Genomic DNA, 21,612 nt, shown 5'->3' with positions numbered 1-21,612 from the left:
GAGAAGAAAAAGGTCGTTAACTCCTTGCCCCAGCCCAGGATGAGGGGGGGCATGTGAGAACTCCTAGGGGTTGCTGGTTTCTGCAAAAATCTGGATTCCTGGATTCTCAGCAATGGCAAGGTCCCTCTGCAACCTCCTGGGGTGCGGGGGAGGCCATACTGAAAGCCCCTGCTTAGACAAAAGACGCAAGAGCCACCTTCCTGGAAATTAAAACTGCTTCAGAACAGGCACCAGCCCTAGGCCTGCCACATATAAAAAGGCCCTTCAATCTCTTCGTACATAAGAAAGGTAGCAATTCTGCATTGCAAAGAACATTAAAAGGAAAACAACCCTATAGCACAGGGGAATCGAAAGGCAGATGAAGCTGCCAAAGCAGCAGCCACTAAGGAGGCAGGGAGAGCTCCTTTCCTCACTATGGCCCTGACACCCCCGGTTGAGGCCCCTCCACCCAGGTACACTGAAAAGGAGAAAAACTGGGCCATAACTGAAGGAGCCACTTTAAGTGAAAACGGATGGTGGATGTTGCCAGACACACGTATGTTGGCAGCCGTGCTCAGAAAATAGCGCCCCATGCAGGGCAGCCGGAAGGCCCCGAACTTCCTAATGACAAATCATCCCACACCACTAAACTACATGCTAATTGCGCCTTGGCATAAGGACCAATGAGACCCACCAAATGGTTATGCTAATAAGGCATATGGAGCCGCACCAACCAGGTCAGAGCATGAGAACTATATAAGCAAGCCTCTCCTTCCCCTCTGGGTCCTGCCCAACTCATTTGTTTCACAAAGAGCTGAAGAATAAAGCTTTCTGCAGAAGAATCCTGCTGTTGTTGCGTGCTGTTCTTGCCGGCGAGGACGGGGCGCGCGACAAGTGGTGCCGAAACCCGGGAACCAGAACATCACCGGCACAGGGAGGACCCTTCAGACATCTGGAGAGGATTCAGAACTGCAGGTCAGAAGAAAGCCCGGAGGGGTAAGTTCCGAGAGGCCCCTGCTTTTTAGGATAATGGTTGATGGTTCTCTGTAAATAAGGAGGCACCATGGGGAATGCACCGTCATTAGTCACGGCGCTGCAGACAGCTCTCAAAGAGCGAAACTTGAAGGTCTCCAGCAAAGTCTTAGGATCTTTTGTGAAGGAGATAGACCGTGTGGCCCCCTGGTTCATTTGTTCAGGGTCCCTCTCAATCCCGAGCTGGGACAAACTGGGGAAAGATCTTGATAGAGAGGAGGAGGAGGGTAGCCTGAGGGGAGGCACCAGGCCCCTCTGGAAACTGATTAGAGCTTGTCTGCAAGATGAGAGATGTGCAAAGGTAATAAAAGAAGGTCAGAGAGCATTGACAGATATCCAAGAGAGCATGTCAGAAACGGAACGGGAAACAGCGCGCGCGGCCGAAAAAAGGCCACAAAAACGAAGGTAAAGAAACCTCAGAGTGAGGGAGAAAGCCCGCCTAGGGCAAAAGCGAAAGAGCCCCGAGAAGCGAGTGACGATCGCCTCGGAGAAAATAGTAAATACCCCTGGAAAGAGTTGAGGGACCTCCAACTCTCCAATAGGGAATCTGAGGAGGAATTAACGTCCGCAGAGGAAGGGGAAGAAAATAAAACCGCAGAGTGTAGAAGTAAGGGAACCAGCAAAGTTGAAAAGCGGACCAAGGAAAAAATGAAAGCAGGGTGTCCCCCGACGCCCTTTGCCCCGCCACCTTACGTGAGTGGCGCACTCTCCTTTTGCCACCCAGATACTCTTCAGGCAATTAGACAAATGTTTCCTGTATTTGAGGATAACGGTGTACGCTCTCACCAGCCCCTGAGCCATAAACAAGTTAAGGAGTTAGCAGAATCCGTTCGGGCTTATGGAGTCAGTGCTAACTATACCATAGCACAAGTTGAGAGATTAACAGAGACAGCCATGACACCCGCAGACTGGCAATATGTAACTAAGGCATGCCTTTCTAGTATGGGGCAATACATAGAATGGAAGGCATTGTGGCATGATATCAGCATGACCCAGGCACGCGCAAACGCGGCCGAAGGACAGCCTGCATGGTCATATGATATGCTGACGGGCCAAGGACAGTGGGTAGCCGACCAGACCGCCTTCCCCTTACAGGTATATGCACAAATAAACACGTGCGCCGCCAAGGCATGGAAAGCCCTCACCAACAAAGGAGAAGTATCAGGCAATTTGACAAAAATTATTCAGGGGCTGAGCGAGCCATTTTCTGACTTTGTCGCTCGTATGATGGAGGCCGCAGGCAGAATATTTGGAGATCAGGAACAAGCGATGCCCCTGGTAGAGCAATTAGTATTTGAACAATGTACCAAGGAATGCAGACAGGCGATAACACCCTGGAAACAGAAAGGGATACACGCTTGGTTGAAAGCCTGTAGAGAAATAGGAGGGCCACTCACCAACGCGGGCCTAGCCGCAGCCATATTACAGAGCCACAAACAAGCCAGGATCACTAACAGAAGTATTAAATGCTTTCACTAATCTGTCACGAGGCCTGTCCCAGTATCTTTCAGGAAACTGGTCCCAGGACTTTGATGGAGCACTAGAAGAACTGCGGCGAGAAATAATCCACATCAACTCCACCCGTCTAGATATCTCTGTAGCAGAAGGACTCTCTTCCTGGTTCCTCAGAGCTCTCTCCCACGTCAAGGAGTGGGCGGGCATGGCTGGGATGGGCGTGTTCATGCTTGGAGGTCTCATGCTCCTACTCTGGTTGTTATGCAGACTCCGCAATCAACATAAGGACAAGGTGATCCTTGCTCAAGCCCTAATGGCGATAGACGTTGGCGCCTCTCCCCAAGTGTGGCTCAACATGCTTAAGAAGGAAGCTCAGCTTTAGCTTGAGGTAGCTCTTGCACCCTGAGCCCATGTGGCACTGCACCAGGCCCGAGTACCTCAATGCTTAATCACAGCTTTCTTTAAGAAGCTCATGGTGCAAGAGGGTTGAGAAAAAGGGTCCAAACCCTTTGTACCAAGCGGTCCCAACGCCAGCCAGAGGATGCGAGGCAAAGCACTGCAAGAGGTCTTGGACCCCTCTGAGAGGCATGCCTGACTGCATAGGGGTAGATGCCCAGAACCCCTCTCCAAAAAGGGGGCATCAGGAAGTATGATGGAGGTCAGGCCTCTGTCTCCGCCTCTGCTGGCAAGTTCCGCCTTGAGCTTCTGTTAGACAAAAAAGGGGGAGATGTTGGCAGCCGTGCTCAGAAAATAGCGCCCCATGCAGGGCAGCCGGAAGGCCCCGAACTTCCTAATGACAAATCATCCCACACCACTAAACTACATGCTAATTGCGCCTTGGCATAAGGACCAATGAGACCCACCAAATGGTTATGCTAATAAGGCATATGGAGCCGCACCAACCAGGTCAGAGCATGAGAACTATATAAGCAAGCCTCTCCTTCCCCTCTGGGTCCTGCCCAACTCATTTGTTTCACAAAGAGCTGAAGAATAAAGCTTTCTGCAGAAGAATCCTGCTGTTGTTGCGTGCTGTTCTTGCCGGCGAGGACGGGGCGCGCGACACACGTATCTTTGTCCCACCTGCAACCAGGAAGCAACTAGTCAGCAAATAGCACCAGCTCACCCACCTGGGAAAACTGCCCTGGAGGCCCTCCTCAAAAAGCAATACTACATCAGCCAGTCACCAGCACTCTGCCAAGCAGTGAGTAGACAGTGTGAAACTTGTTGCAGAAATAATGCTTGATCTGTGCCACGACTCCCACCTGGTGTCCAAAGAACGGGAGTTGCCCTTTTGAAGACCTTGAGATAGACTTCACGGATGTCCAGCCAAGCAGGGGACTCAGATACCTCCTAGTAATAGTGTGTACATAACTCTGGTTGGGCCGAAGCCTCCCCAACCAGAAGAGAATGAAGCCAGGAGGAAGCCAAAGTCCTCCTGAGAGAAACTGCGCCCTGGTTTGGCTTACCGTCCACAATCCAGTGACAATGGGCCTGCCTTTGTAGCAGATGTAGTGCAAACGTTAACTAAATCCCTCAATATTACCTGGAAACTTCACACTGTGTAAAGGCGACAGAGTTCAGGGAAAGTAGAGTGAATGAATCGCACCCTCAAAAGAACCCTAGCTAAATTTTGCTAAGAAACTGGCCTCCCATGGCAGGATTCACTGTCCCTGGCTCTCCTGCATGCTCACTGCACACTTGGAACTCAAGGTTGAATTAGTATATCAGTACTTACCCCCATGTCTAGTAAGGCTCCCAGGGAACCTACACCAAATAAGACATAAGGGAGCAAGAGAACAGCTCCAAGCCTTGGAAGCCACCCTAAATAAACTATAACAATACACCATAGAGTCCCGATCTCTCTAGGAACCCCAGTACATTCCTTCCAGGCCGGGGACTCAGTCTGAGTTAAAGATTAGAAAAAAGACCCCCTCAAACCTCAGTAGACTGGCCCCCACATTGCTGTTCTAACTACTCCTACTGCCCTCAAGGTTGCAGGCATCACTCCAGGGGTTCATCATTCCAGAGTAAAAAGGGCCCATCATCCTGACGAGGAAGCACATCAGTTGGAGGCCCAACCAGACCTCCAGATCCTCTCCACCTCTGCATCTGACAATTGCCCTCTGACTGATGGACACCTGTGTGCCATGGATCCTGGCTCTCATCAGAGTGCTGTCTTTTATTCTGGGCATTGGACTCTGTGCTGTTGCACCCCTGCACTGGACTATTCCTCAAAAAAGTTGCCCTTTCTATTATCTATTGGGTAATTGTTAAATTGTTTTACTGTGCTTACCTATCTCTCCTAGCTGGACTCAATTCTCAGCCTGCATTTCCAAAGTACTTTACTCTGTAATGTTTAATTGTACAAAAGTTATAAAGTGCATAGTGGGACTAAAGGGAGCTACCTCCGTTTCCCCGGTGAGATTTCCTACGCGGAACAGGCTGCCCCTTTACTGATTCCTGCTCTGGTCAGGCTCAGTGGAGCTGGATCAGCTGCAGTAGGCACAGCGGCTCTAGTAAAAAGAGACTTAGGGCTTGCTGCCTTAACAGAGGAAGCTGATCAAGATATGGAGCAGCTTGAAACCACCATGATTCAGCTGCAAGATCAAATTGATTCCCTGGCTGAAGTGGTGTTGAAAGATCGTAGAGGACTGGACCTCCTGTTCATGTCACAGGGAGGCTTATGTATAGCCCTTCAAGAAGATTGTTGTTTTTATGCAAATAAGTCTGGCATAGGTAGGAGCTATCTAGCCAAAGTAAAAGAAAACATCCAGCGTAGGAATAAAACGTTAGAAAATAAAAAGTCTTAGTTCCAGGAATGGTTTGAATAGAATCTGTGGCTAACATCTCTTCTAACTGGCCTTACTGGGCCAGTGATCCCGCTATTCCTTAAACTATTAATAGGACCCTGTATATTTAACTGGCTCATTAAGTTTATTGAAGAACGTGTTTCCTCCATCGCATAACCCCTGCACCTCCCTGCGCCCTAAGACTGCCGGCTATTCCCGCCACCCTCAGGCCGTAAGACTGGGGGACTCACCTTTATAGTTGTCTGTGTGGATGTCTCAGGCTCCAGGCCACCACAGTGCCTTCTCAGATAGCAGTCCAGTGGAAGTTCTGCTCGGCCCACCTGCGCCATAGCCAAGAAGGCCCAATCCATGCTGCCCATGCAGAGAGAGTTGCCGGCACTTGGCAGGGGGACCTCATTTCCTAGAAGCCCCTGTGAAGGCTGGGGGTGTGCCCAAAGCTGCACCCAAGGCACGGCCGGGGCATGGCATGGCCACTGCAGGTGACGTCAGAACCCCAAAACGCTGGAGCCTTCATGCACCGTCCATAATCAGGAATAAACAATACCTGTAATTTCTCCACTCAGACATAACTATACTTAAGCTTGTATCATTTCATATAAATATTTGTCTTCCTAAGCTGCTTTTAACAATATACATGTTGAACATTTAGTGGTCTTCCCGCAATATTTTTAGGCTTTACATATCATTGATGTAATTAATGTTTTCTCTTGTTACCGTTGGGTTCTTTCAAATTCTTGGCATTACAGTCACTGTCACTTGTGTTTGGCAGAGACTCAAAGGCATTCAGGAGAGCGGGAGTGGAAAAGGGCCATCTCCAGGCATACTCTGATTGGAGGTTATTGGCATAGAGAAACCGGAGGTGGGCTTAACTAGGAGCAGTGCATTTTGTGTGACTGATTTGGGGATTGGTATGGCTTTCTCTGGTTGGTCCTGAACTGGAAGCAGAGGCAAAAAAAAAAACAGGGAAGCAGGAAGTCACCCACCAGGTCCTGGGTGTTGTGATCTGATTGCTGCCAAGGTTGTAGCTTGGATTCCTTCCTGAAAACCAGTTGGTTGCTGCAGAGTTTGTGGGTCAGAGTTCTATTGTCCTGTTTCATGTATGAGCTGGAATCGTCTGTACAATATTCGGTCTCTCAAGTTTAATGGTTTCAAACAACAGCTATTATTGATTATCTTCCATGGTTTCTCTGGGTTAGGAATTCAGAAACAGACTGGCTGTACAGCTCTGGCTCAGGTTTTTCATGAGAGCTGAACCTGAAACAGTGTGGAGTTCCAGAAGCAACTGGGAGCTGGCTGGACATCTCTCTTATTTCATGTAACAGAGTTTCCCCATGTGGTCTTTCCATGGGGCTAGTCTGGTCTTCTTAACCAGCACAGTAGCCTCAGACATCTTACATTTTATAGCTCGAGGTTCTAATACAAGAGTCGCAAGAAACACCAGATGGAAGCTGGCTTTTCGGCCAAAGCATGTCACATGACCAAATCCAAAATCAAGGGAAGAAAAACTATTTCAAACACACTTGCTTCTGGCAAGAGTGTTGTGGCTGCTTATTTTTTCCAAATAGTCACAAAATCTCCCCATCTCACACATGTTCTTTCAATATGGCTTTGAGGGGGAGAGAAAGCCAACTGTCTCTCCTCTTGAATCTTGTTGAGCCTGTAGTTGGAAATGAAAGCATGTGAATTCTAAGGCTGGGTCATAAAGAACAATGTAGGCAGGTGCCAGCTCCAGAGTCCCTAAAGCAGTGTATCTGTTCTGCCGGCTGGCTGTTGAGGGTTCTGCTTGGGGACCTGAATCAGACCCCACACCCTGGCACTTGGGCCATGGCTGCAGCAGGGAGACCTGCTAGGGCAAACCTAGCGACAGGGCCCTTGAGCGACAGGTTTTAGAAGCTGCTACTCTGCTCAGAGTCAGGTCTCACCTGGCTCTATATTGCTCTCTGTGTATGTTGGGAGAATACATTTTGGAGCATCTAACTGAGCATCTGGGTGAAATCTGGCTTTCATTCATGAATAACTTATTCTTGACAGAAGTATTTCAAAAGAAAAATCTTTACAATGGTCTCTGAGGCACTTAGTTCTGTTCCCACCACTGCTTCCTGTTTTGTCCTATTACAAGTGGAGAATGACTGTGGTTCTAATTCTGAGCCTAGAAAAGGTGAAGATTTGAATACTGTAAATACTTTGGGAAGGAAATCAACTACAAATGAGAAAACAAGAGAAAAGAAGGAACAGCAAGAGAGTGAAGCATATGAGCCCACGAACCGCGCTTCTAAGAAAATTCTTCAGCAATTCTCTCATGCTGTGTGTAATGCTTAACGTGAGCTTTCATTGTTAACCCAGCACTTAAGAATTCAGAAGAAAACTGGAAAGAGTGGAGACAAGGATGGCATCCCAAATGCTGGAAGCAGAGCTTGAGAAGGCATCTAAATTATAGTTAGAATATGGGAGTGCACAAAAAAGGAGTAAGGAATGCTGAAAATGCTTCAATTCAATGAGAGGGTATAAATGAAAAAGATAAGAGTTAATTGTATCTTAATAAAACTGGAAAAAATAAATGAAAAGTTTTTTAAAAGATTAAAGGATTGTCAGGGTAAAAGATAAACTTCTCACAGTATCATTAAAAGATTTTAAATCTGAAGATCTGTCTTTGTTGGGTTGCTTTAACAAAATACTGCAGCATTTCTTATAAATTATAGATATATTAAATTATGTTATATTTTATAATATAAATTTATTACAAATTTAGTAGAAAAGAAATACAAATTTATAAGTATTATAAATTGCTATTCATAAAGAGAAATTTATTGCTCATAGTTCTCACGGCTGGAAATATGAGACTGGGGTGCCAGCATGATTAGAAGAGGGTTTTCCTCCAGGTCACAGACTTCTCATTGTATCTTCAAGAAGAGCATTCATAAATTATAACAAGAGAACATCTTATTGGGTACAATGGAACAGATCATTGGGCAGCTTATGAACACAGCGAGGAAGTGGTCCTGAGATATGGAGGAGTTGAAAGACTGATGAAGATGGAGCATGGAAAGAAAGATGCTATAACCTAGAAGATACCAGTACAACTTCTTTGTTCCTGAACTCTTCTGTCTATAAAATCTATTCCCTGGTATAGTAGTTCTAGCTCCTTTCTACTGGCTAGATTGGATGTCCCCGATTCACAACTCATTGAATAAAGCCAATGTTTTTTACCCAGTTGTGTTTCTTAACACAGCAGCAGTCTCTAGCTGCCTGGTACCAGGCCCTAGGATGTTTCAGGGCAAGGGAACTATTGTCTAGGGATGTTTGTATATGAAAGGCATGGTTTGGTTGGTTTGTATATGAAAAGTATACTTCTGGCCAAGACCTTGCTATCACTAAGTCTTGGCCAGCCCTGGGAGGGAGGTCTGTAATGCCTTCAAATGCCAGAGGACCAAGAACACAGAAAATAAGAAAGTACAGGTAATATAATTGGCTTTGTGATGAATGGATGGCAAACTGACAAACAGAATCTAAGAAAACATATGTACAATAAAATAACACCAATAAAAATAATTACCAATATAATAATTGATATTGATAGGACTTGGATAGAACTGAAGGGCACTATGCTTAATGAAAAAATAATCCATATCAAAAGGCACATTTTGTGTGATTCTATTTACAGAACATCTTCAAATTGACAAAACTATACAGACAGAACAGATTAGTAGTTGTCAGGGGACAGGGACATGGGTGGAGTTGGATGGGTGTGACTATTAGGAATTTAAATTTTATGGGGAAAGAAATACTTTAAATTTTTTGATACTGCAGAAAAATTGAGGCTGGGACTCAGCTAAGAATTTGATTGAAATTCTGACTGTATTATAAAGCATATTTTTTATGTGGCCTGAAGCATGTAATTTTGATCTGGAAGTCTCACTTTCCTTATCAGTAAAAAGAGAATTAAAAGCTCTTCTGTTTTAGGATTAAAGACGGTGGCATGAGAGATCAGATAGAGGCTTCTTCCTAAAACAACATATAATACAAAAATATAATTAATACGACTAATCCTGAAAGATCAAAAGGAAAGAAGGCTGCACCAGACTGCATACACCTGGAGAAAAGAATAAACCTCACGGAACAAGATAACATACCAAAGCCATGGCCCAGCTGGACCCAAGTCCTTCTCCCACCTCAGTTAACCAGCAGGAGGAAGAGAAATGGAGCAGGCAGAGAGTGGAGTCCTGGGAATACTGAAAACCTAAATCTGGAGATCGGCTCTGAGAGCACAAACCTACATTTCATGGTGCTTTTCATGGTACTCTCATGATTAAGTGGTTGGAAAGCTACAAAAGGCAGAATTCCTGGAGAGACTGAGATTCTAGCCACTTGTGGAAAGCAGGGATCCATATCTGGCTGCTCTGGGACAAAAGAAATGCGGGCAGTCTGAGGGACTTCCTAACAGCAAGAGGGCTGCAAAAGGGGCAAAGATTGCATACAGCTTACTGGGAACTTTCTGGATCTTCAGGTGCTCCAGTTCCCTGGCTGGCTACACAGCTTGAAGGACCCCCTCCGTAATACACAGTCTACTGCACCTTTCTCCCAGCCAGCCCCACCTGGCTTGCAAACTGGCAAACTCTACCCTGGTGTTAGACCAGCCAGAGTGAAGCCCCTCTATAGCAATTCCAAATGCAAAGCACAGAGGCTTATACCTGTATGCTCAGTCCACTGGTTGTGTCAGTGGAGGCAGGCATAGAATCCAGGAAGCAGGAAACAGCTCTTTCCTCCCCCCTAGGCACCAGTACTGCTCCCCTTCAATGCCCGACATTGCTACACAGGCTGAGCAGCTCCAGAGAGTTGAGCTCTGGTCACTAGAGGGCACCATATACAAATATGAAACACCAAAGAAATCTGCTTCAAAGTAAAGTTATGAATACAACACGTGAGAAAGATTCAAATGAAATTGACCTCATGAATCTTCCTGCAAGGGAGTTCAAAATAAAAATCATTAACATGCTCATGGAGATACAGAAAAATATTCAAGAACTCAGGAAAGAATTCTCATTGGAGATCCAACCATTGAAGAGCACAAAGGAGGGTATTACAAGCAGATTAGATATGGTGGAGATGATAAATGAAATAGAAATTATAGAAGAGGAATACAAATAAGCTGAGGCACAGAGAGAAAAAAGGATCTCTAAGAATGAACGAATATTGAGAGAACTGTGTGACCAATCAAAATGGAATAATATTTGCATTATAGGGGTACAAGAAGAGTGATAAAAAGGGATAGAAAGTGTCTTTGAGGAGATAATTGCTGAAAACTTCCCCACTCTGGGAAAGGAGATAGTCCCTCAGGCCATTAAGGTGCACAGATCTCCCAACACTAGGGATCCAAGGAAGACAACACCAAGACACATAGCAATTAAAATAGCAAAGATCAAGGATAAGGACAGACTATTAAAAGCAGTCAGAGAGAGAAATAAGATCACATACAAAGAAACGTCCATCAGGCTATCATCAGACTTCTCAGCAGAAACATTACAGGAAAGAAGGGAGTGGCATGATGTATTTAATACAATGAAGCAGAAGGGCCTCAAACCAAGAATACTTTATCTGGCAGGATTGTCACTTAAATTTGAAGGCAGGATTAAACAATTTCCAGATAAGCAAAAGCTGAGAGAATTTACTGCCCACGAACGGTCTCTACAGTGTATTTTGGAGGGACTGCTATAGATGGAAGGATTCTTAAGGTGTAATAGCTGTCACTAGAGGTAATAAAACCACAGTAAAGAAAGTAGAACAGTTAATTTCTAGGCAAATGCAAAGTTAAATCAACTATCCCCAAAGTCAATCAAGGGATAGACAAAGAGTACAGAATATGATACCTAACATATAAAGAATGGAGGAGGAAGAAAAAGAAGGAGAAAAAAAGAAAGTTTAGATTGTGTTTGTAATAGCATTATTAAGTGAGTTAAGTTACACTCTTACATAGTAAGAAGATTAGCCTTGAACCTTTGATAACCATGAATTGAAACCCGGCAATGGCAATGAGTACTTACATATCAATAATCACCCTAAATATAACTGGAGTGAATTCACCAATCAAAAGACATAGAGTCACTCAATGGATAAAAAAACAAGACCCCTCTGCAACACAGAGAAGACAAGTAGTGAGTCTACAGCTAATGGACAGTGACTGTAATGTGGTTTGTGGGGGGGACTTGGTGATGGGGGGAGTCTAGTAAACATAATGTTCCTCATATAATTGTAGATTCATGATACCAAAATAAAAAAAAAACAAGACCCATCTTTATGCTGCCTACAAGAGAGTCACTTTAAACCAAAAGACATATACTGACTAAAAGTGAAGGGATGGAAAAAGATATTTCATTCAATAGGGAGATAAAAACAGAAGTGGCAGTACTTGTATCAGACAAAACAGACTTCAAAAAAAAGAAAGTCACAAGAGACAAAGGACATTACATAATGATTAAAGGGTCATCCATCAAGAAGATATGACCATTATAAAGATCTATGCACCCAACAGAGGAGCATCTACACATGTGAAACAAATACAGAATTAAAGGGGGAAATAGAATGCAAAGCATTCATTCTAGGAGACTTCAACACTCCACTCACTCCAAAGGACAGATTAACCAGACAGAAAATAAGTAAGGAGACAGAGGCCCTGAACAACACATTAGAACAGATGGACCTAACAGACATCTACAGAACTCTCCACCCAAAAGCAGCATAATACACATTCTTCTCAAGTGCACATGGAACATTTTCAAGAATAGATCATACACTAGGCCACAAAAAGAGCCCTGGTAAATTCAAAAGCTTGAAATTTTACCAACCAGTTTCTCAGACAACAAAGGTATGAAACTAGAAATAAATTATGCAAAGAAAATTAGTACTTCCACAAACACATGGAGCTTTACAACATGCTCCTAAATTACCAATGGATCAATGACCCAATAAAAACAGAGTTCAAGCAATATATGGAGAGAAATGACAACAATAACACAGCAAAATCTGTGGGACACTGCAAAGGCCACACTAAGAGGAAAGTATATTGCAACGCAGGCCTACCTCAGGAAAGAACAATCCCATATAAATACTCTAAACTCAGAAGGATTGAAATTGTACTTACCAGATTTTTAGACCACAAAGGCATGCAAATAGAAATAAACTATGCAAGTAAACTAAGACCCATAAACACATGGAGGTTTAACAACATTCTCCTTAATAATCAATGGATCAATGTCCAAATAAAAGAAGAGATCAAACAATATGTGGAGACAAATGACAACAGTAAATCAACACCACAGTGAATGCCATACTAAGAGAGGGAAGTATATTGCAATACAGGCTTACCTCAAGAAAGAAGAACAATCCCAAATGAAGTCTAAGCACACAATCAATGAACCTGGAAAAAGAAACACAAAGGAGTCCCAAAGTCAGTAGAAGGTTGGACATAATAAAGATCAGAGTAGAAATAAATAAAATCTAGAAGGATAAAACAATAGAAAGAATCAATGAAAGCAGGAGCTGGTTCTTCAAGTATATAATCAAATTGGATAAACCCCTTGCCAGACCTATCAAGAAAAAAAGAGTCTGCACACAAAAACAGAATCAGAAATGAGAACTGAAAAATCACTACAGCCACCACAGAAATCAGTTATTAGAGAATACCATGAAAAATTATATGCTAACAATTGGGTAACCTAGAAGAAATGGACATTCTAGAAAAACACAACCATCCACGACGGACCCAGGAAGAAAATCTGAACAGACCAATTACCAGCAATGAAATTAAACTGGCAATCAAAAACTGCCTAATAACAAAAGTCCTGGACCATGTGGCTCCATCATTGAATTTTTTCAAACATTTAGTGAAGACCTAAACACTCAACCTCCTTAAATTTTAGAAAGAGTAGGAGAGGAGGGAATACTTCCAAACTCATTCTATGAGGCCATCATCACTCTAATACGAAAACCAGGAAAGACATCACGAAAAAAGAAAATTACAGACCAAAATCCCTGATAAACATAGGTGTGAAAACACTCAATAAAATATTACCGAACTGAATTCAAAAACAGATCAAAAAGATCATACATCACAATCAAGTAGGTTTTTTTTCCAGGGATGCAAGGATGGTAAAATATTCAAAAAAAAATCAACATTATTCACCATGTCAACAAAAAGGATAAAAATCACATGATCATCTCCATATATGCTGAGAAAGCATTCGACAAAATTTAACATCCATTCATGATAAAATGTCTCAACAAAATGGGTACAGATGGCAACTACCTCAACATAATAAAGGCCATATATGACGAACCCACAGCCAACATCATACTTAATAGCAAAAAGCTGAAAGCTTTTCTTCTAAGATCAGAAACAAGACAAGAATGCCCCCTTCTCCCCACTTTTGTTCAACATAATAATGTAGGACCTAGTCACAGCAATCAGACAACAAAAAGAAATAAAAGGCATCCAGATTGGGAAGGAAGAAATTAAACTGTCACTGTCTGCGGATGACATGATATCATACATAAAAACCCTAAAGAATCCACCCAAAAGTACTAGAGCTAATAAATGAATTCAGCAAAGTTGAATTTTACAAAATCAATACAGAGAAATCTGTTGCACTCCCATATACTAACTAAAACATAGGACAGAAAGAAATCAGGACAATTCCATTCACAATTACATAAAAAAGAATAAAATACCTAGGAATAAACCTAACCAAGGAGGTGAAAGACCTATACCCTGAAAACTACAAGACACTCATATGAGAAATTAAAGAAGACACCAATATATGAAAATAACATCCTATGCTCATGGATAGGAAGACTTACTATTGTCAAAATGGCTACCCTGTCGAAAGCAATCTATAGACTCAATGCAATCTGTATCAAAATACCAAAAGCATTCTTCAACAAACAAGGACAAATAGTTTAAAAATTCATATGGAACCACAAAAGAACAAGAATAGCCAAGGCAGTCCCAAAAAGGAAGAATAAAGCTGGGGGATTATGCTCCCCAACTTCAAGTTCTACCACAAAGCCACAGTAATCAAGACCATTTGGTACTGGAACAAGAACAGACCCATAGACCAGTGGAACAGACTAAAGAGCCCATATATTAAGCCAAGCATATATGGTCAATTAATATATGATAAAGGAATCATGGATATACAATGCGGAGATGACAGCCTCTTCAACTGATATTGGCAGAACTGGACAGCTACATGAAAGAGAATGAAACTGGATTATTGTCTAACTCCATACACAAAAGTAAACTTAAAATGGATCAAAGACTTGAATGGAAGACATGAAATCGTAAAACTCTTAGAAGAAAACATAGGCAAAAATCTCTTGAATATAAATATGAGCAAATTTTTCCTGAACACATTGCCTCAGGCAAGGGAAACAACAGCAAAAATGAACAGTTGGGACTATATCATGCTAAAAAGCTTCTGTACAGCAAAGGACACCATCAGTAAGATAAAAAGGCATTCTCCAGTATGGGAGCATATATTCGAAAATGACATATCCAACAAGGGGCTAACATTCAAAGTATATAAAGAACTCACATGCATTAATACCCCAAAAGCAAATAACCCTCTTAAAAAATGGGTGGAGGATATGAACAGACAGTTCTCCAAAGAAGAAATTCAGATGGAAAACAGGCACAGGAAAAGATGCTCCACATCACTAGTCATCAGAGAAATGCAAATTAAAACCACAATGAGATATCACCTCACACCAGTAAGGATGGCCACCATCTAAAAGACAAACAACAACAAAATGGTGGTGAGGTTGTGGAGAAAGGGGAACCCTCCACTACTGGTAGGAATGTAAATTAGTTCAACCATTGTGGAAAGCAATATGGAGGTTCCTCAAAAAGCTCAAAATAGAAATACCATTTGACCCAGGAATTCCACTTCTAGGAATTTACCCTAAGAATACAGCACCCCAGTTTGAAAAAGACATATGTACCACTATGTTTACTGCAGCACTATTCACAATAGCCAAGAAACGGAAGCAACCTAAGTGTCCCTCAGTAGATGAATGGATAAAGAGGATGTAGTATATATACATAATGAAATGTTATTCGGCCATAAGAAGAAAACAAATCCTACCATTTGCAACAACATGGATGGAGCTAGAGGGTATTATGCTCAGTGAAATAAGCCAGGTGGAGAAAGACAAGTACCAAATGATTTCACTCATATGTGGAGTATAAAAACAAAGAAAAAACTGAAGGAACAAAACAGCAGCAGAATCACAGAACCCAAGAATGGACTAACAGTTACCAAAGGGAAAGGGACTGGGGAGGGTTGGTGGGAAGGGAGAGATAAGGGGGAGAAAGAAAGAGGGAATTACGATTAGCATGTGTAATGTGGGGGGGAGGCACGGGGAGGGCGGTGCAACACAGAGAAGACAAGTAGTGATTCTACAGCATCTTACTATACTGATGCACAGTGATTGTAATGGGTTTGTAGGGGGGACTTGGTGAAGGGGGGAGCCTAGAAAACATAATGTTCCTGATGTAACTGTAGATTGATGATACCAATAAAAAAATTGGTGGAGGATATGAACAGACAGTTGTCCAAAGAGATTCAGATGGCCAACAAGCACAGGAAAAGATGCTCCACATTGCTAATTATCAGGGAAATGCCAATTAAAATCACAATGAAATACCACCTCACACCAGTTAGGATGGCCAATATCGAAAAAACATGAAACAAGAAATGCTGGTGAGGATGTGGAGAAAGGGGAACCCTCCTACACTTTTGGTGAAATTGTAAATTAGGTCAGTTATTGTGGAAAGCAATATGGAAGCTCCTCTGAAACCTAAAAATAGAAATACCATTTGACCCAGGAATTCCACTTCTAGGAATCTACGCTAAGAATGCAGGATACCTGTTTCAAAAAGATACATGCACCACTATCTTTATTCCAGCACTATTTACAATAGCCAAGATATGGAAGCAACCTAGGTGTCCATCCGTAGGTGAATGGAGAAAGATGATGTGTTACATATATACAATGCATTACTATTAAGCCATAAGAAAGAAACAAATCCTACTATTTGCAGCAATATGGAGGGAGCTAGGGTATTATGCTCAGTGAAATAAGCCAGGTGGAGAAAGACATGTACCAAATAATTTCCCTCATCTATAGAGCATAAAAACAAAGGAAAAACTGAAGGAACAAAACAGCAGCAGACTCACAGATCCCACTAATGGACTAACAGTTACCAAAGAAAAAGGGACATGACAGGGAGGGTAGGTGGGAAGGGAGGGGGAAGGGGAACAAGGGGCATTATAATTAGCACACATACCATGGCAGGGGGGCATGGGGAAGGCAGTAGAGTACAGAGAAGACAAGTAGTGACCCTATAGCATCTTACTATGCTGATGGATAGTAACTGTAATGGGGTATGTGGTGGGTACTTAATAATGGGGGGAACCTAGTAACCACAATGTTGCCCATGTCATTTTATATTAATGAAACCAAAATAAAACATAAATTCATTAATTTTTTAAAAAAGAAAAGACATGAAGAAAAAATGCTGGCAAGGATATGGAGAAAGGGGAACCTCCTACACTGTTGGTGGAATTGTAAATTAGTCCAACCATTGTGGAAAGCAATATGGAGGTTCCCTTAAAAACTAAAATTAGAAATACCATTTGACCCAGGAATTCCACTCCAAGGAATTTACCCAGAGAAAACAAGATCCGATATTCAGAAAGTTTATTGCAGCACTATTTACAATAGCTACTTACAAAAGATACAGAAGCAACCTAAGTGTCCATCAGCAGATTAATGGATAAAGAAGAAGTGGTATATATACACAATAGAATACTATTCTGCCATAAGAAGAAAACAAATCTTAACATTTGCAGCAACATGGGTGGAGCTAGATAAGCCAGGCAGAGAAAGACAAGTACCAAAGGATTTCACTCATTTGTGGAGTGTAACAACAAAGCAAAACTGAAGGAACAAAACAGCACACTCACAGACTCCAAGAAGGAACTAGTGGTTACCAAAGGAGAGCGGTGTGGGAGGGCAGGTGGGGAGGGAGGGAGAAGGGGATGGAGGGGTATTATGTTTAGTATACATGTGGTGTGGGATCACGGGGAAAACACACTGTAGCACAGAGAAGGTAAAAAGTGATGTGTGACATCTTGCTGTACTGATGGACAGTGACTGCATTGGGGTGTGGGTGGGGACTTCATAATATGGGTAACTGTATTAACCACATTGTTTTTTCATGTGAAACCTTCATAAGAGTGTATATCAATAATACCTTAATAAAAATTTTTTTTAAAGCATCAAAAAGAAAAGCAAAAATATCATATGATCATCTCAAGAGATACAGAAAAAGCATTTGAGAAATCCTTCAACATGTATTCATGACAAAAACTCTCAACAAATTACAGAGGGAATATACCTCAACATAATAAAAGTCTTATGTGGTAAGACAACAGCTAACATCATCAACAGTGTTAAAAACTGAAAGCTTTTCCTCTAAGATCAGGAATAAGACAAGGGTTCCACTCCTGCATTTTTATTCAATAAATTAGTGGAAGTTCTACCCAGAGCAATAAGGCAAGAAAAAGAAACAAAGGCAACCAAAACAGAACAAAAAAAGCAAAACTGTCATTATATGTATATGACATATACATAAAAAACTGAAGACTCAAAAAGCTGTTACAACTAACTGAATGCAGTCAATATTGAGAATGTAAAATCAATATACAAAACTCAGCTGTGTTTCTACACACTAATAGTGAACTATCAGAAAGAGACATTAAGAAACTACTCCCATTTATAACTGCATTGAAAAAAATTTAATACCCATGAATAAATTTAACCAATGAGGTGAAAAATCTGTATGCTGAGAACTATAAGACACTGATGAAAGAAGCTGAAGAATATGTAAAGAAATGGAAAGAGTCTGTGCTCATAGACTGAAAGGATTATCATCACATACTACTTAGAGCAATCCACAGATTCAATGTAACCCCTTACCAAAAGCCCCGTGGCATTTTTCATGGAACTAGAACAAACCTAAAATGCATATGGAACCACAGAAGACTGAGTAGCCAAAGCAATCTTGAGAAAGAACAACAAAGCTGGAGGCATCAAGCTCCCTGACTTCAAACTGTATCAATAAAGCTATAACAATCAAAACACTACAGTACAGACACCGAGATCCATGGAACAGAATAGAGAGCTCAGAGATAAATCCAGTCATAGAGGGTTAATTAACTTACAACAAAGAAGCGAGGAATATACAGTGGGAAAGGACAGTCTTTTCAACAAATCGTTGGGAAAACTGCACAGCAAAATAACAAAACTGGATGATTATCTTATACCATGCACAAAAAGCAACTCAAAATGGACCAAAGACTAAAACATTAAGACCTATAGTCATGAACTTCCTAGAAGAAAACATAACAGGGTAAGCTCACTGACCCTGGACTTGATGATTTTTTTAGTATGACACCAAGAGTGAAAGACAGCAACAAAAGTAAAATGAAAAAGTAGGATTATATCAAACTAAAATGGTTCTGTTCAGCAAAGGAAGCAATGAACAAAATGAAAAGACAATCTACAGATTGAGAGAAAATATTTTCAAACCACATATCTGATAAGGGATTAATATCTTAAAATACAGGAAGAATCAATACAATTCAGTAGGGGAGAAAAACCCACCAAACAACCCAATTACTAAATGGGCAGGGATGTAAATGGATATTTTTCCAAAGAACACATACAAATTGCCAATAGGCACATGAAAAGGTGCTCCGTATCACTAATCATCAAGGAAATGCAAATCAAAACCACAATGAGATATCACTTCATACCTGTTAGAATGTCTATTATCAGAGAGGCAAGTAATACTGAGTGTTGGTGAGGATGTGTGGAAAAAAGGGTTCCCTTTCGGTGCACTGTTAGAAGGTAAATTGGTTCTTCTACTATCTAAAACAGTATGGAACTTCAAAAATAAAAATAAAAAAAATGGAACTAACACATGATCCAGCATTTCCACTTCTGAGTTTTTATCCAAACAAGGTGAAATCACAATCTTAAAATACCTGCTCTGTTCACAGCAGCATTGTTTACAATAGCCAGGACACAGAAACAGTCTAAGTGTCCACTGATGGATGAATGGACAAAGAAAATATATATACACACAGTGGGATATTATTCAGTTACCAATAAACGGAAATTCTAACATTTGTAACAACATGGATGTACCCTAAGTGAAATAAGTCAAATACTGTATGATATCACTTACATTTGGAATCTGAAACAAAAGAGAACAGAAAGGAGATAATTCATACATATAGAGAACCTTGTCTGAATACCAGACAAGGTGGGGTTGAGGGGTAGGGGGTAGGCACAATGGGTGAAGGTCAAAAGTTACAAACTTGCAGTTACCAGACTCATAAGTCCTGGGATGTAATACATAGAATGGTGAATATACTTAACAATGTTGCATTTGTACATTTAAATGTTGAGAGAGTAGATATTAAAAGGTCTTATCCCAAGAAGGAAAGAATCCTAACTATATATAGTCACGATGTTAACTAAACTTACTGCTGTAATCATATCACAATGAAAACACATACATCAAATCATTATGTAGTACACCTAAAACTAACACAATGTTATGTCAATATATCTCAATTATAAAAGGATTAATTTTAGAAAAATCTAGCAGCACTTAAAAACCTACAATTGCAGGCGCGCCATCTGGGTGGTGGGCATGGGCAGGGCCGAGGGCGTCCCGGGGTGGAGCCAGCCTGCTGCTGAGACAGAGACCCTGGGTGTAGTCAGAGTAGGGTGGGAGCCTCCGGAAAAAGACCTCTACTAAAACTCCATATTAAACAATTAAACAAAGACAGAGTCACATTAATTCTCTAAAGTAAAATATTAAACTAGAAATATAAGCATTCTTCAGTGAAGATTACTTAAAACTAAAAAGCCAGGAATAACCTGGCCTGGAATGTTTGAACATCCCCCAGGTAAGAAAATACCTCAGCATAGCCCATGTCTTGTTTTGTGTCACTTAAATGAGGCTATTGTAAAATTTACATTAGCCTGCTAAAAGGCCCAGTTTATCTTTAACTTTACCCACATGCTGCTTTTCCTCCTCCAGCCCTAATCAAGTCAGTAACTCAGCTCACCTTGAAAGCAAAACAAGCAGCCTTGACTGATACACTCCCAAACCAAGAAACTGCTATTTTGGGAAAGGATCAAAACAGTAAATTTCTTATGTTAACTCCACAAAATAGTCTGGAAGATTGATAAGAAACTTAGTGTTTCCTTAAAAATAAAGACTTAGAGACCACCTAGGGGATCCACTTCCCTAACTCTTGGTCTCTCAACCGCCTATAAACCCCCTAGACAACGCACCACCACGGACTCTCTTGTCCCCTCCTGGCGTGAGCTGGGAGCTCTGTCCTTTCACTGTATCTCTAAATAAAAGCCTGTACCTTGCTCTCCTACCTTGACTGTTTGTGAAGCTCATTCTTCAGCTTCGTGAACAAGAACCCCGGCATCACTGTGTGAGGTTCCCTTCAGGGGAACCTCGGCGGTGGCGGTGGCGGCAGACGTGGGGCAAGGCGGGTCGACACTTCCTGCGGAGGGAGGCCCGCGCATCTGAGCGAGGCCGGGCGGGAGGCCTCCTGTCACGCTCCCCTCAAGCCCGCACCCGCCTCTCTAGTCCAGGCAGCCCCAGCCGCCCGCTCACGCTGATCTCCGGCCCGGAGGTTCCCCAAGGGCGCCACGGAGCTGGGCCCGGCGGCGGCAGGTCGGGAGCTAACACGGCCTTGGGGTACTGAGGGCGGGAGGGAGCGAGCGCGTGCGCATAAGCAGAGAGCTGGCGGGGACGCCGCGCAGGCGCCGTAGGAGAATGACCCCAGGGTCACCGCGGCGCGCTGCCTGAGGGGGAAGGCGGGGAAGCCAGGCGGACCAACGGCGAGAGCGCGGCAGCTCCGCAGGGACCGTCGGGACGCCCGCCGGGAGTTCATGCTACTGCTGCTTTCACCTGGCATTTTTTTCTCCTGGGTCTCATCGTTAAAAAAAATGCATATTCCAACCTAGTTATTTTTATTTTTTTTTATATCATTAATCTACAATTCCATGAGCAACATTATGGTTACTAGATTCCCCCATCCTCAAGTCCCCCCCACATACCCCATTACAGTCACTGTCCATCAGCGTAGTAAGATGCTATAGAATCACTACTTGTCTTCTCTGTGCTATACCGACTTCCTTGTAGGACTCCCCCTACATTATGTGAGCTAATGGTAATGCCCCT

The 21,612-nt window shown here is 42.4% G+C and overlaps 1 long non-coding RNA gene across 1 annotated transcript; it reads left to right on the top strand.

Moving 5' to 3' along the window:
• The first annotated feature begins 545 nt into the window (after positions 1-545).
• LOC140845542 (uncharacterized) lies at positions 546-3,477 on the top strand. Its single transcript, XR_012124376.1, has 2 exons — positions 546-975; positions 2,513-3,477. It is a non-coding gene; the product is annotated as an uncharacterized lncRNA (long non-coding RNA).
• Positions 3,478-21,612: the final 18,135 nt, after the last annotated feature.

Source organism: Manis javanica, chromosome 13 (assembly GCF_040802235.1).
Source record: "Manis javanica isolate MJ-LG chromosome 13, MJ_LKY, whole genome shotgun sequence".
Taxonomy (NCBI): Eukaryota; Metazoa; Chordata; class Mammalia; order Pholidota; family Manidae; genus Manis; species Manis javanica.
Note: the sequence above shows the minus strand (reverse complement) of the source record. Positions and strands in the feature narration are given on the sequence as shown.